Raw genomic sequence first — 14,445 nt, 5'->3', positions numbered from 1 at the left:
GGGTCGAAGAAACTGTAGGCAACATCAGGCTTCAAACCGGTCCTCATATCTGAACAGAAAGTCTCTCACCCAGGATCTCGATCAAAAGTGTCCCTGCATATGGGTAAACATGTCTTAGATGCAGGTAAATGCAATATGTAATGATGCTGATGAATGAATGTCATGCATTTCCATCCTCCAAGTCATCTGATCATCTGCACTGAAACCTGGTCTCTGAACTGATCACAACCATCTGAGGGAACATGTAATCGCAAATCTGACTCAAGGGTTCCGAAATAAACGGAAGACAGATACATCATCATCATCATCAATCTCTGAGCAGATAACCAATAATCTTTGAATCGACCCGGGGAATCCTGAAATAAACGGATCCCCACTGATAAATACCACGGACAACACTCCGGCGTCTCGGCCATAAATCCGACTCAAAAATAGGACCCTGATCAACGGAACCAAAAGTCACCATCTGAGTCACCAACAGAACATGCATTTGAAAGAAACACCCTCCCCTCACAGGTAAATTCTAATCAGGTCATCCTAAGGCGGATAATAGTCTCGACAATCGGGCAGAGATACTCAATGGGTTTGCCCTTTCGGGTGTGCCATTGTAGCTCCCTTAAGATCATCTAAACCAAAGATCCGGGAAACGATCGGTCACCAGAGTCAACAGCTCAAATGAAGTAACTCAACCAAAGTGGATACTCCACAGAGGAGAGCACTATCAAATGAACCTCGTCCGGCTTGTGGTACATCATGCTGCCAGGCACATATTGACCTAACATGAAAGAGGCAACACGAGACCACACTAATCCTAGGTGTATACTGATCGCTCGACTGCGTGAGTCGAGAATGGGATACAAACTGCAAGTGCACAGTTCTATCGCGTAGTTTTAAAAGATATCGATCCCACAGGGACTTATGAATCGATATACCGTTATCTAAGGTTACTACGTAAATCTAAGGTGAAAAATGTTTGATTGTTTGGGGAAAAACTAAAGGCTAAACTAAGATCTAGATTAAATATTAATAAAACGGATATCGGTATGTAGTTCGTCAAAACTAGGGAATCAAGTCTTTGTCGGTTTCTTGGTTTTAAAGTAAATCGTTTCAGTTAACTTTATTGGTTAAAGGTTTTATCTCAAACTCTCGCTCTGTTGAATAAACCATGATTTTATATTAATGTAGCTGTCACTTATAATTAAGTCAAAAACCATATTTTGAAAGCAATAAAGTTGCAGAAACTCTTTTTAAGAAAACACTGACCGTTTTAAACACCCTTATCTCAAACTCTCGCTCTGTTGACTTAGGTTATACAATTAAATCCAAATGCTTAACTCTCGTCCTCACATTCAATCTTTAAAAATACTTTTTGGAAAAGGTCAGAATTTAATTAACTCTAAAACTTGCTCTCGCCCTGATCTAGAATTAATGCCTAACTTACACTGTCCAGTTAAAACCTCAAACTCTCGCTCTATTGATTTTAACTTCTTTATGTCCTTTACTTTTTGTAAAAAATCTTGTTATTAAACCTGTAAGTTGAGACCGTAAAAAGATTGATTTTGATTTTAAGTTTAAATAGACCGACTCAGTCTTGATCCCTTATTCTGCTTACTTTACATACCGATACCTAGGCGAATTAGCCAGACATGCTAAATAAACAAGCATACATATCATGCATAAACAGACTCATTCCAGGCAGATAATATAGATAAATAATAAAACAAAATATTAAATAATGATTAAAGAACCTGAATGCGTAATACAATAGTCTTGAACACTCCACCACAAGCCGGTAGGATTTGTTCTTCGATTCTTCAATTAAACAATAAATTAAACCAAGGAAATAAAACTAGAATCTAACGTAAGGTTAGATCCGATAAAAAGTTGCACAATAGTTTCCGGTGTAGAAACTATTATGCGAAAAATATCTAAATGCTAAAAGGGGAAAGGTAAATTGCAAGGGAAAAAGAATGTAGAACTTGCAAAAGAAATAAATAAAATAAACGATGTTAAGTTGCTGGAAAGAAAAAATAAGCAAAAGCGTGAAAAGAAAATTGGCAAAGCTTCGGCAATATGAGCGTGGAAAAACCGAGGAACCCTTTTAGGTTTTAGAGATAGCTATTTATATTGGTGCTGGTAACTGCTTTCCGTTTCTCAAGTTCTTCAACGTGGCTAAATGCACGGCGTGGATATAGGACACAAACTCCTCAACGTCTCTTCTTCAAGTCTTCTGAGGGCGTTACTTGCACCAAAAAAATAGTGGAACGGTGTGACGCTCGTCACACCATGTGTGACGTCCGTCACAAGGCTGCTTTGCGTGACGCTCGTCACGCACCCTGTGACGTCCGTCACAGGCACAGCATTGGTGACTTGTGCGTTTTGGGCTGGGCTTTGGCATTTGGTTCCTTTTCTCTCCTTTTTGCACCTCCTTTTCTTCCATTTTCTCTTGCTCTTCAAAATAGACTACCTGAGACAAATAGGAAGAAAATACCACGTAATATCTCATAAAATGCAGTAAACCGAAATAAATAGTCATAGAATTTAATGGAATTAAGTCCTAAAATATGATATAATTTCGTGTTATCAAACTCCCCCATACTTAGATCTTTGCTTGTCCTCAAGCAAAATTCAGTATAGAAATCGTTTTCAAAAATTTAGCCAGGCGAAGTTTCAAAACACACATCAATTCGTAATAGGTTGCAAATGGATTTTGTTTAGAAGCAATTTGAGTTTAATCTTGACATCAACAACTACCGTTACAACTTAGATAACCCTACCTTATGCAAATCAGTTCAAGTAATGCCATTATAGTTATCCTAGTTCCTTTACTTTTATTTCACCCGCTTTCATTCTAGCGAAATCACATTAAGCCCTTTATCTTTTCGCGCACATAGTGGAGTAACCGGTTAGTGATTCTGATCCGCTTTTAGCTAGAAGTTCTGGTACATAAGTCGGATAACTTCGTTATTCAGTCCATTGCAAATCGTGGGGGATCGAACCGTAGTCCGCCCTACGGAGTTCAGTACCAGATACCTACTGAACCAACTCATAATGGATCTTTCATATTGTGCTTTTGCATGATCTGCAACTTTTAGATTAAATGATCTGGTAAGGATCACCTAATTTAATCAGTGCATTTCCTGATATATTCATATATTTTATGTTACTTTGGGGATCATTCACTTATATTCATCGGCTCTCCACGTAGTTTGCTATTAAGATGGTGCTGACTTCTCGTATAAACTACTCGGGGTTACTCTAAAGCTAAAAGTTCGAGGAATCGGTATAATAGGTACTTATCCTGATCTAACATGTTGAGGTTCTCAGAGCGTTGTTATGGTAATGATTTTTTTGTCTTGATTTCACTCAAGTTTTATAAAGTAAGCAACCTTTATACTTATTGGGTGTGTTAAAATTTGTTTTGTTATGGCTCAAGAAAATTGAGGGGAATAGATAATAGAAATATTTCACACTAGGGACTTAACTTAAAAATATAATAATTTTTTTTTTTTTCAGATAATAAGAAAGGGAAATAACAATGAAAGGGAAGGTAACATACTTGAAAAATGGAAATGGAAGAAACAAGTTTTCCCCCCCATACTTAAATTAAACATTGTCCCCAATGTTTTAAGGAAATGAAATACAATATGGAAAGGAAAAGGAAACTACAACTAAGGTTGTCTTCCGCCTCTGGTTCTTGGACCTGGTGATCTCTGACGTAAGTCTAAGTTGTCGAACCTGCTGAACAACTCAGTAAACCGCTGGTCGGTTATGGCATTCCTAGCGTCCTGTTGCTGTTGCATTTGACGCATCATCTGCAGCATCTCGACATTCTGTGCCTGCATTTCATCGATAGCATCCATAATGTCGTCGTTGGTTGCAGGCCTTCTTCGTCGACGACGTTGGGAGGATGGGCCAGTTGTATTGCCTGAAGGGTTGAGCGGGACTGACTGTTGTGTAGGCGGATGATCACCTTGTTCCATTTCTTCAAACTCATCTGTTTGCGGGTTTGTTTGTGAAGGCTCGGTGGTTTCAGGAGCGTTGAGATCATAGAGGTGGCGCTCGGGGTTTGTGACATCAGTGAGGGCAGTATTTGGTAGAACAACGCTTGGGACTGCCTGGTTGTTCACCATAAGATAATATCCTCCGCCTACTCTGTTCTTAATCAAGCGGCTGGATCGACAGTAGCTGGTATCCATAGATAGGGGAGGTAGGGATTCTAAAGTTTGGAGTTTATCCCCTAGGTTTAGGCCAAGTGCGATGGTGGTGATTAAGCCACCAATTATAAAAGGTTGCCTGCCTCTAGCACATAAGGTGCGGATGTGATGAAAGAGAAAGGAGGCGGCGTTTACCTGAGTATCTGGTTCGAAAACGCACTGGAGGAAAAATAGTTCCTTTGAGTTGACCTTGCTGTTGTTTGGCCTTCCAAAAACTGTGTTTTGCAAGATGCGGATAAAGTACCGGATAGTGGGGTTATGTATATGGGAGAGAAGGAGTTCTTCCCAGTTGTAGGTATCTATACCGGAAATTTTCTTAAAAAGGCCAAAAACGCCAACTGTGTTCCAGTTTGAGGTTGGAGGGATTCTGGCATGCAGCAGACCTTTTGTGGGAAATTGTAGCATGGTACTCAATTGGTTTTGGGTTAGAGAGTACTCGGTGTTAAACATACGGAAGGTTGCCGTACCGGTTAGAAATTCGTCTTCACCGGCGGGAGTGGTGTAGTCGTATGAACTTAAGAATTCTAAGGTTAGGGATGGGTAGGTGGGTTGATTATGAGTGCAAAGGAAGGTTAAGTTGGCTTGACGGAGCATCCATTCGATACCTTGGAGTAAGCCTAATTGTTGTAAACAAGGTAAATCGGGGTACCTGGTGGAAACGACGCCTCGCTGTTGGAAACGCTCGAATTGCTCCCTCTGATAATTATCATCTACGGATCGGAAGATGATGTTTCCGAAATTCTGATTTCTCGCCATTGTGATGAATTTTGAAGGGGTGATTTGGAAAGAAAAAGAAATGTATTGGATAGGAGAGAATTGTTTGTGGTGAATGAAGGAAGGTTTGGTGGGTATTTATAGGAGAAGAATTTGGAAGGTGGAAAGAAAAAGTGGTTGAAAAGTAATTTAGTGTGGTTAAATGAAAAATGAATGGGGAAGGTAAAAAGTTAAAGGTGTAACGTTCGTCTCCAACGGCTCCTTAACGTTCACTAGTCTGAGGAGTGTTACGCTCGTCACAGGGATGTGACGCTCGTAACAGGCACTAAGCGTGCCGGCCGTTATGGATAGTGTGACGCTCGTCACACTTTCCTTTTTGGAAAGGCCTCAGTGGCGCTTCACAGAATTACTTTGGTTGGTGAATTTATTAGTTTTGTTTTGCTTATGATCAGTTTAGTCTGCAATTTAATTTATTGTGCACGCTTAATCTGCTTTGTATAGTAATAATTCATAGGAAGCAACAGTAGAGCATAATAGCTTTTGCATAATAAAATTAAATAAACAACTTCAATAAAAATGATCATAATGTAATACAGGAAAGGAAAATAATGAAATGAAAGAGAAATAAACATGAATTCAAATAACATTAATAAATAATCTAACTTGAAACTAAATAACTTAGAAAAATAACTAAACTCTATCCCTCTGTACGATCTCTGGCCGGAGGAGCAAAAGAGTTAACATGATGTAGCAATTCGTGAAACTGATTCGTCATACTGCTCATGTATCCTAGAACTTCGTCTCTCATGTTAGTAAATTCTCCTCTGAGGGCGTCTTGTTCTGACATCAAAGCTTCAATGGCGGTGTTATAATCAGTTCCGGGCATATGATGTCGGAGGTCAGGTATGGCTGATTCTTCGGTCGGAACAGGCTGAGGAGGAGGGTCAATATCATGATAGCCGGATGGTGTCTGAGGGTCAGATTCAGCATGAGAGATCTGGTCAACATAATTCTCATAGTCATTACAAATCTCATAATCCTGGATGGATTCAGTGGATCCAGCAGGAGTTGGGGTTTCATTCAGGTTATAGAGCCAGTTCCTTTGGTTATGAACACTAGTCCTAGGATCGGGCATGGTGAATAGGCAGAGAACCTGGTTATCAATAATAAGCTCAAACTCATCAGACCCTGGGTTTGCTATAAACATAGTGTTGAAGAGGAAAGGTATACTCATAGTAGTAATGCCACAAAAAGGGCTAAGGTCAAGCATAGGCTGACGTAATCCAATGGCATTACCTATCATAGTTATTAAACCGCCTATTCTAATGGGTGCTCGCTCATCCTGGATAAGGTAGTCCAAATTAGCTAACATAAAAGTGGCACCGTTTACTGGACGGTTCTGGGAAGCACAAAATATGATGAAAAGTTCATCACGTGAAACTGAAGTACTGTTTGGCTTCTCCCCAAATAAAGTGTGGGTCAGGATCTTATGGAAATAGCGAAAAGCCGGATTATGTATGTCTCCAGAGAGAAACTCATGTTCTTCGGGCTCATCATTTCCAGTCAGCTTACCCCAAAAGTGTTCAAGCTCTCTATATTCAAAAAGTTCTTCCTGGCTTACAGTGAATGTATCAAAGGAGGTAGGGAAACCCAAAAGGTTGGTGAAGTCTCTAATATTAAATTGGTACTCCATATTGAACATTCTGAACTGGATAAATCCTCTGCTAATTCCTTTTCCATGGCTGGGTAGATAGATTAATGAGCTAAGGAATTCTAGTGTGAGTCTCCGGTAGGTGGTGAGATGTCTCAGGATAGGGGAGGTCTCCCATCCTATCTGATTCAGCAAATACAGGACACTCTGTCTCAGTCCAAGGGCAGTCATAGCCCAATCATCAGCATATAAACTAGGTAGCATCTCTCTAGCGGCTAGTTCTTCAAACTTTTGTTTCTGAGCCATTCCTCTGAACTTGATACCCATACGATCAATATGTCCCATCTGGTTAGTGTTAGCTAGAGAAAAGAAAACATGAGTTTAAGTCAGGATTTGGCCAAATGCCGAAGGAGGAAGAGAAAATTATTATTATATTATATTATTATTATTTATTTTTTTGAATAAATCGAGAATGAATATTAAACAGAAATTAAAAGAATAATTAAGAAAGAAATAGGGAAATGATAATAATAGAATAATAAAATAACAAATTAATTTGTGGGTTGTCTCCCACTAAGCGCTTTGTTTAAATGTCGCAAGCTCGACAAAGAAACTGTTAAATATAATCTATAGGTCCTGGGGGCGTTTCGTCTAAGTGTAGGATTTGCGAATCCTCGTTGGTTTCCGCATAGTGATAGTGTTTCAGACGTTGCCCGTTTACGGTGAACGGTTCTGTAGATTGTCCTTTTATTTCTACCGCTCCACTGGGAAATACTTTAGTGATATGAAAAGGCCCTGACCATCTGGATCGTAGTTTTCCCGGGAATAACTTTAGTCTAGAGTTAAATAAAAGTACTGCGTCGCCTTGCTTGAAGATTTTCCTTGATATACGCTTGTCATGCCATTGTTTTGTTCTTTCTTTATAGATTCTGGCATTTTCATAGGCGTCTCTTCTGAGTTCCTCTAATTCGTTTATGTCAAGGATTCTCTTTTCACCGGCGACTTTATAATTCAAATTTAAATTTCTAATAGCCCAATAGGCTTTATGTTCTAATTCTACCGGGAGGTGACAGGATTTTCCATAAATGAGCTTAAATGGGGTCGTCCCTATGGGGGTTTTATAAGCAGTTCGGTATGCCCACAAAGCTTCTGGTAATTTCAATGACCAATCTTTCCTTGAAGTGGCTACCGTTTTTTCTAGTATTTGCTTGATTTCTCTGTTAGATACTTCCACTTGTCCACTGGTTTGAGGGTGGTAAGGTGTCGCTATCCTATGTCTCACTCCATACTTAAGTAGTAGTTTTTCGAGTACCTTGGATATAAAGTGTGATCCACCATCACTGACTACTATTCTTGGGATGCCAAATCTCGGAAATATTATATTTTTAAAGAGTCTAGTTACTACTCGGGTGTCATTTGTTGGAGAAGCTATAGCTTCGATCCATTTTGATACGTAGTCAACTGCCACGAGTATGTATTTGTTACCAAAAGAGGATGGAAAAGGTCCCATGAAGTCTATCCCCCACACGTCAAAAATCTCTACTTCCAAAATACCTTTTTGCGGCATCTCGTCACGTCTAGATATGTTTCCCGTGCGATGACATCTGTCACACTCCTTAATAGCCGCATGTACGTCCTTCCATATAGTTGGCCAATAAAAGCCAGCTTGTAGGATTTTAGAGCAGGTCTTGGATGTACTTGTGTGTCCACCATAAGGAGCGGAGTGGCAGTGTTGGATTATATTTTCTACCTCTTCTTCGGGTATACATCGACGGAAAATACCATCGGGGCCTCTTTTGAAAAGTAAGGGATCATCCCAGTAATAGTGTTTTATGTCGTGGAAGAATCGTTTCTTCTGCTGGTAAGATAAATAGTAGGTGGAACTATTCCGGCAGCTAAATAATTGACTAGATCAGCGTACCATGGTGTGACAGATATAGCTAAGGTGGTTTCTACTTGCATGTCGGAGTTGTTCTCTTCCAAAGTAGCTATAAGTTTGTCATACGAGAAATCATCATTAATTGATGTTCTTTCCGGTTCAAGGTTCTCAAGTCTAGAGAGGTGGTCTGCTACTACGTTTTCAGTTCCTTTCTTGTCCTTGATTTCTAAGTCGAATTCTTGTAGCAACAAGATCCATCTTAGGAGTCTAGGTTTAGCATCTTTTTTTGTTAGAAGGTACCTGATAGCAGCGTGATCAGTGTAGACTATTATTTTGGCTCCTACCAAGTAAGAACGAAATTTATCTAGCGCAAATACCACTGCTAGGAGTTCTTTCTCGGTAGTGGCGTAATTCATTTGCGCTTCATCCAGGGTTCTGCTAGCGTAATATATAACGTGAAGCTTTTTATCCTTTCTTTGTCCTAAAACAGCACCTACAGCATAATCACTGGCATCGCACATTATTTCGAATGGTTCATTCCAGTCTGGTGTCTGCATTATGGGTGCTGAGATCAATGCTTGTTTAAGAGTTTGAAATGCTTTTAAACAGTTATCGTCGAATATGAATTCGGCATCTTTCATCAACAGTTCGGTTAAGGGTTTAGTTATCTTAGAGAAGTCTTTGATGAATCGTCGGTAAAAACCGGCGTGTCCTAAAAAGCTTCGTACTTCCCTCACGGTTCTTGGGGGTTGAAGATTTTCGATTACCTCTATTTTGGCTTTGTCTACTTCAATTCCTCTGTTCGAGATGATGTGTCCTAAAACAATTCCTTCTTGTACCATAAAGTGGCACTTTTCCCAATTAAGTACTAAGTTTACTTTTACACATCGCTCAAGAACTCTTTCCAGGTTTTCAAGGCATTCTTCGAAACTTTGTCCGTATACAGAAAAGTCATCCATAAATACTTCCATGATGTTTTCGAGAAAGTCGGCGAAAATTGCCATCATGCATCTTTGAAAGGTCGCAGGGGCATTACACAAACCAAACGGCATTCGTCTATAAGCGAAGGTACCAAAAGGGCATGTGAACGTTGTCCTTTCTTGGTCATCAGGGTGAATTGGTATTTGAAAGAAGCCTGAATAACCGTCTAGATAACAGAAATGTGAATGTTTTGCTAATCGTTCTAACATTTGGTCAATGAATGGTAAAGGGAAATGATCTTTTCGGGTTGCTTTGTTTAGTTTCCTATAATCAATGCACATTCGCCATCCCGATTCGATTCGTTTAGTTATAGTTTCTCCTTTTTCGTTTTCAATAACGGTTATGCCTCCTTTCTTTGGTACAACGTGTACAGGACTGACCCATTTGCTATCAGATATAGGATATATAATACCTGCTTCCAATAACTTGGTTATTTCTTTCTTTACTACCTCACTTAGGATCGGATTTAGTCTTCTCTGGTGTTCCCTAGAGGTTTTACAGTCTTCTTCTAACATGATGCGGTGCATACAAATAGAAGGGCTTATTCCTTTAAGATCGGTGATGTGGTATCCTAGTGCGGTTGGATATTTCCTTAAGATATGTAAGAGTTTTTCTGTTTCGAGTCTTCCTAGATCTGCATTAACTATCACAGGTCGTTCAAGTTCTAAGTCTAGGAATTCATATCTCAGATTTTTGGGAAGTGTTTTCAAATCAGGGGTTGGTTTGTTAAGACATTGCGTAGGGTCCGGTGTTATTGCTAAGCATTGGTTAGATTTGTCCTCTAAAAGATAGTCTGATGATTTGTCTTCTCCTAACTCTGCTTCTTTTATGCATTCATCGATGATATCCATGAAGTAACATGTATCTTCTATTGCAGGTGCTTTCAAGAATTGGGAAAGAATGAATTCAATTTTCTCTTCACCTACTTCGAAGGTGAGTCGTCCTCGTTTTACGTCTATGATTGCACCGGCAGTTGCTAAGAATGGTCTTCCTAGTATAATAGGTGTAGTATCATCTTCTCTAATGTCCATAATTGTGAAGTCAGTGGGAATGTAAAACTGACCTATGCGTACGGGAACGTTTTCAAGGATTCCTACAGGATATTTGATGGAACGATCTGCTAGTTGCACGGACATTTTGGTCGGTCTTAATTCTCCCATTTCCAGTTTCTTACATATGGATAAAGGCATAACGCTAATTCCGGCTCCTAAATCGCATAAGGCTTTGTCGATGACAAATTTTCCTATGTGACAGGGTATAGAGAAACTACCCGGATCCTTGAGTTTAGGAGGCATGTTTTGGATTATAGCGCTACATTCGGCAGGGAGTGTAACGGTTTCGCTATCCTCAAGTTTCCTCTTATTAGAAAGAATTTCTTTTAAGAATTTGGCATATGAGGGCATCTGCGTAATAGCTTCGGTAAACGGAATTGTAACGTTTAATTGTTTAAGGAGATCAACAAATTTTCTAAATTGGCCCGCATCTTTGGTTTTAACAAGCCTTTGAGGGTAAGGTATAGGTGGTTTGTAAGGTGGTGGAGGTACATAAGGTTCCTTCTTTTCTAGGGTTTCCTTATTACTCTCTTCCTTTCCTTAGGTTCACTTTCCTCAGTTGATTTCTTAGGGTTTTGGTTTTCTATCCTTGGATCAGACGGTCCTTCCACTTCCGTTCCGCTTCTTAATATAATTGCATGAGCTTGGCTTCTCGGATTAGGTTGGGGCTGTCCAGGGAATGTACCAGTTGGTGCAGCAGTAGGTGCTTGTTGTTGAGCTACTTGAGATATTTGTGTTTCCAGCATTTTGTTATGGGTAGCCAAGGCATCTACTTTGCTTGCTAGTTGTTTAAGTTGTTCGCCAGTATGTATGTTCTGGTTTAAGAAATCTTTATTGGTTTGTTGTTGGGAAGCTATAAAGTTTTCCATCATGATTTCCAAGTTGGATTTTCTAGGGGTATTATTGTTAGGCATGGATGGATTCGGTTTCTGATATCCCGGTGGTATAGATGGGGCTTGATTTGGAGACTGTCCAGGTGCGTATAAAGCATTATTACTCTTATATGAAAAGTTTGGATGGTTCTTCCAATTTGGGTTATAGGTATTCGAATAGGGGCTTCCTTGAGCATAGTTTACTTGCTCTGCTTGGATTCCAGTCAAGAGTTGACATTCCGCAGGAGTGTGGCCTTGGATTCCACAGACCTCGCAATTCTGAGTTATAGCAACCACGGCGGCTGGAGGTGATACGTTTAAACTTTCAATTTTCTGGACCAAAGCATCCACTTTTGCATTGACGTGATCAAGGTTACTTATCTCGTACATGCCAGTTTTCGGTTGAGGTTTTTCCACCGTTGTTCGTTCGGTTCCCCACTGATAGTGGTTTTGGGCCATGCTCTCGATAAGCTGGTAAGCATCAGCATAAGGTTTGTTCATTAGTGCACCACCTGCAGCGGCGTCTATTGTTAACCTTGTGTTGTATAAGAGACCATTATAAAATGTGTGAATTACTAACCAGTCTTCCAAACCATGGTGTGGGCAAAGTCACATCATGTCTTTGTATCTTTCCCATGCTTCGAAAAGAGACTCGTTGTCTTTCTGTTTAAATCTGTTTATCTGGGCTCTTAACATAGCTGTTTTGCTTGGCGGAAAATATCGGGCAAGAAAAACTTTCTTCAACTCGTTCCAGGTGGTGACTGAGTTGGAAGGAAGAGATTGAAGCCATCTTCTAGCGCTATCTCTTAAGGAGAAAGGAAAAAGACGAAGTCGAATTGCCTCTGAAGTGACACCATTAGCTTTAACAGTATCAGCGTATTGAACAAATACGGATAAATGAAGGTTTGGATCTTCGGTAAGATTTCCAGAGAATTGGTTCTGTTGCACAGCCTGCAACAGCGAAGGTTTAAGTTCGAAGTTGTTTGCTTCGATTGCGGGCGGAGCAATACTTGAATGTGGTTCATCTTGCGATGGAGCGGCGTAATCTCTAAGAGCACGAGCTGGTTCTGCCATCTCGGGTATCGAAGGAAAAAGGTTTTTGATATCAGGAAGTTCGATAGGAGGGAGATTGTTTTCAGCACGATATTCCCGAATTCGTCGTAAGACTCGGAGATATAGTTCGATATCGTTGATTCGTAGATAGAGCGGTTCGCCTTGTGAGCGAGTGCGTGGCATACAAATCAACGAAAGAAAGAATAGAAGAAAAAGAAACCTTAGTCTCTACAGCGTAACGGAAGAGTTACGATATCGATTAAATAAAAGTCCCCGGCAACGGCGCCAAAAACTTGATCGCTCGACTGCGTGAGTCGAGAATGGGATACAAACTGCAAGTGCACAGTTCTATCGCGTAGTTTTAAAAGATATTGATCCCACAGGGACTTATGAATCGATATACCGTTATCTAAGGTTACTACGTAAATCTAAGGTGAAAAATGTTTGATTGTTTGGGGAAAAACTAAAGGCTAAACTAAGATCTAGATTAAATATTAATAAAACGGATATCGGTATGTAGTTCGTCAAAACTAGGGAATCAAGTCTTTGTCGGTTTCTTGGTTTTAAAGTAAATCGTTTCAGTTAACTTTATTGGTTAAAGGTTTTATCTCAAACTCTCGCTCTGTTGAATAAACCATGATTTATATTAATGTAGCTGTCACTTATAATTAAGTCAAAAACCATATTTTGAAAGCAATAAAGTTGCAGAAACTTTTTTTAAGAAAACACTGACCGTTTTAAACACCCTTATCTCAAACTCTCGCTCTGTTGACTTAGGTTATACAATTAAATCCAAATGCTTAACTCTCGTCCTCACATTCAATCTTTAAAAATACTTTTTGGAAAAGGTCAGAATTTAATTAACTCTAAAACTTGCTCTCGCCCTGATCTAGAATTAATGCCTAACTTACACTGTCCAGTTAAAACCTCAAACTCTCGCTCTATTGATTTTAACTTCTTTATGTCCTTTACTTTTTTAAAAAATCTTGTTATTAAACCTGTAAGTTGAGACCGTAAAAAGATTGATTTTAATTTTAAGTTTAAATAGACCGACTCAGTCTTGATCCCTTATTCTGCTTACTTTACATACCGATACCTAGGCGAATTAGCCAGACATGCTAAATAAACAAGCATACATATCATGCATAAACAGACTCATTCCAGGCAGATAATATAGATAAATAATAAAACAAAATATTAAATAATGATTAAAGAACCTGAATGCGTAATACAATAGTCTTGAACACTCCACCACAAGCCGGTAGGATTTGTTCTTCGATTCTTCAATTAAACAATAAATTAAACCAAGGAAATAAAACTAGAATCTAACGTAAGGTTAGATCCGATAAAAGTTGCACAATAGTTTCCGGTGTAGAAACTATTATGCGAAAAATATCTAAATGCTAAAAGGGGAAAGGTAAATTGCAAGGGAAAAAGAATGTAGAACTTGCAAAAGAAATAAATAAAATAAACGATGTTAAGTTGCTGGAAAAGAAAAAATAAGCAAAAGCGTGAAAAGAAAATTGGCAAAGCTTCGGCAATATGAGCGTGGAAAAACCGAGGAACCCTTTTAGGTTTTAGAGATAGCTATTTATATTGGTGCTGGTAACTGCTTTCCGTTTCTCAAGTTCTTCAACGTGGCTAAATGCACGGCGTGGATATAGGACACAAACTCCTCAACGTCTCTTCTTCAAGTCTTCTGAGGGCGTTACTTGCGCCAAAAAAATAGTGGAACGGTGTGACGCTCGTCACACCATGTGTGACGTCCGTCACAAGGCTGCTTTGCGTGACGCTCGTCACGCACCCTGTGACGTCCGTCACAGGCACAGCATTGGTGACTTGTGCGCTTTGGGCTGGGCTTTGGCATTTGGTTCCTTTTCTCTCCTTTTTGCACCTCCTTTTCTTCCATTTTCACTTGCTCTTCAAAATAGACTACCTGAGACAAATAGGAAGAAAATACCACGTAATATCTCATAAAATGCAGTAAACCGAAATAAATAGTCATAGAATTTAATGGAATTAAGTC

The 14,445-nt window shown here is 39.5% G+C and overlaps 1 pseudogene; it reads left to right on the top strand.

The window, feature by feature from the left end:
- Positions 1 to 11,955: 11,955 nt before the first annotated feature.
- Positions 11,956 to 12,055, top strand: LOC127099242 (uncharacterized; annotated as a pseudogene).
- The last annotated feature ends 2,390 nt before the right edge of the window (positions 12,056 to 14,445 follow it).

Source organism: Lathyrus oleraceus, chromosome 6, assembly GCF_024323335.1.
Source record: "Lathyrus oleraceus cultivar Zhongwan6 chromosome 6, CAAS_Psat_ZW6_1.0, whole genome shotgun sequence".
Classification (NCBI taxonomy): domain Eukaryota; kingdom Viridiplantae; phylum Streptophyta; class Magnoliopsida; order Fabales; family Fabaceae; genus Lathyrus; species Lathyrus oleraceus.
The sequence above is the reverse complement of the archived record's forward strand: the minus strand, read 5'-3'. Positions and strand labels throughout refer to the sequence as shown.